Consider the following 2576-nt stretch of genomic DNA (forward strand, 5'->3'; position numbering starts at 1 on the left):
GCACAATAAGGCATACTTGTTATGAGAATGATAACTAGGCTCTCAACAAATTTTGTGTACCAGTAATGTGAGTAATATACCTATTTAATTAGAAAAATATATTTAAATTGGTGCAAAATTTTTTAAATTAGCTGTTTGTCAGAGAGGTTAAACATGTCCAAATGCAAAAGTACTGTTGTCACTGTTATCACTTGGTGTGCACTGATATATTACATATAAAACTTTATAAACCCATTATTTTTTTACTGACTTGCATTTTAGAGGCAGGGTTTCTGCTCTAATGAATTTATGGAATTTTCGTACTTAAAGGTTTGACCACATAACCCTTTTTATAATAAAGTTCGGATATAACGCGCTGTCATGGTTGAAAGAGCGTGCTCTATGAGAGTTTAGAGCATAAAGCTGAGCTAAAGCTGTCACGCCACCCGCCAAATTGTGCTATGTTCGACTTTTTCCGGGACTTCTTTCTAGCTTTTTTCCCGATAATTGAAAGTGAAGTTTCGGAACAAGCGAGCCGGCAAGTAGCGACAGAAGAACCAAATAAAGGTTTGTAAACATACCAGGCGCCGTAATTTACGTTATTAAAACGCGAGCAGATACGAAAATCCTCAAAGGAAAAACAAAATAGACATTCCGAGTTTTAAAGATTAATTCACGCTCAGTTAGATTGCAGGCTTACGTACGAAAATAAAAATCAAACACAGCTAACACTCATATAGTATTTAAAGTTCAGTGTTCAAAAACAAAACAGAACAAAACAGGAATGATGAAAAATATAACCAAACTGGCATAACTGTTAAAATTCATTCTAATCATGACGGTGTCTGAGCGAATATGATCATGCTGAAGTCCATCGCGGTTCGCTCATCATGGCGATCTCCGGTCATCACAGTAAAGCAAGTCTCAGAAACTATATCGGCCGCCCTTCGAGTGAAAAAATAAGAGCTTGCTCTGATATCTTTTCCGATGCGTTGAGTGGAAAGTCACTGCAACCGAGTTTTGCCGTGTCCCGAGCGATCTTCATGTTTCGGTGAATTCGGCTGTCGTTCATTCAAAAAACACTCGCCTTGAACAGTTTGTTTTATACCTTGTCATGTGAAAAAACTCGCGTGTTTTTATGAGCCATAATTCGGCTGAAGTTCACTGAACATCTAACTTCAAGATTCTGTATTAGAGACACTTAGGAAGCGGCTAGAGCACTCAAGAAGTGGGGAGAAACACTCGACTACGTCTCGTGTTTCTCCCTACACTTCTTTCGCGCTCTAGCCGCTTCCTGCATGCTTTATAACAGAACAGAGCACAGTCAAGGCTTCTCTATTTGTTAAACATGCTAACAACAGCATGAATATTCTCTAACTGTTCTCAATATATTTTACGAGGTGTTGACAAGGAGAATTTGCTTAACAATCAAGAGCTTCATTATTTAATAATTATTTCCCTCATTCTTGTGACCTTATGTTTAATTTGGGGTTAATATTGTAACAAGAAATTAGATGCTAGTCACTGTTAGGGGTCAAAGGGTCAATAACTAATGACCCAGCATTTTGCTTATGTTGACACAATACATTTGTTTTAGTAATGGATTTGTCTTAAATAAAAGGCACAAGAATTTGCAGCTTGATAGTTTTAAGAGTAAGATGAAGTATACACAGATAAATGAAATTTGTATCTAAAAGGAGTAATTCTGTATACTGATAGGATAATTTCATAAATGAATCAGACATCATTGTTAGTCAAATAATAAAAAAGCTTTCAGCTGTTATGTTTAGGTAAAACCATACTTCTATTTATTTACTCCAATGTATTACAGTCTACAAGATACGAAGATTAAATTTTAAAATATCTGCTTGTATTGAAAACATGTTTCCTTCAGAACTTTGTTTCAGATTACATTCAGGGTTGTCATTCTTTTGATATATGAAGTTTCGTGACAAGGTTTAACAAAACATTAGCAAGTCCTGCTGATAATTAACTGTCAAGCCAGATAATGTTCAAATTCAATGGCTTTTGCAAATTTGAGTCCTTTGCAAATCCTTCTCGATCATAGCACTGCACGCAAAATATGGTTACTACCCTTTGTTGTTTTGTTGAATAAACCATTTGAAGCGGCGTTGTTTGTGTAACAACAACAATTGACTTGCCGCTATAACTTTGAAGCACGCGACCATTCTCGGGGATTTTCTCAAAGTGCCGCTTCTTGAGAAAATTCTCTCCTTTAAATCTCGCGGGAGACCAAATTTTTTTGCAGTGTCGAGCCTTTGGAAAGTTAGCGTTATTCTCCTCGCCATTCTTGGTTGTGTCCGCGCTTCCCCCGTAGCCTTTTACTAAAACCCAGATATGTTTAAAGATTTTAAATGGCATAAAGAGATTGATGGGCGCCATAAGACCGGTCATTCTAGAGCGAGCGAGCTTTGCTTTAACAGAGAGTCCGATGTCCTTAAGGAAGCCATCCACCAGGGGACTTACAAGCTCCAGCTTGTTACCTGTGAGTTCTTCCAACACGGGACCAACGAATTGAAACGAACCCTCCTCAACCATTCTTTCTCCTTAGAGAACTTCATCTCTACGGAGTTGGT

The 2576-nt window shown here is 37.5% G+C and overlaps 1 pseudogene; it reads right to left on the bottom strand.

The window, feature by feature from the left end:
- Positions 1 to 1968: 1968 nt before the first annotated feature.
- On the bottom strand, positions 1969 to 2576 carry LOC149045327 (uncharacterized; annotated as a pseudogene).

Source organism: Pocillopora damicornis, chromosome 5, assembly GCF_964200805.1.
Source record: "Pocillopora damicornis chromosome 5, jaPocDami1.2, whole genome shotgun sequence".
Classification (NCBI taxonomy): Eukaryota; Metazoa; Cnidaria; class Anthozoa; order Scleractinia; family Pocilloporidae; genus Pocillopora; species Pocillopora damicornis.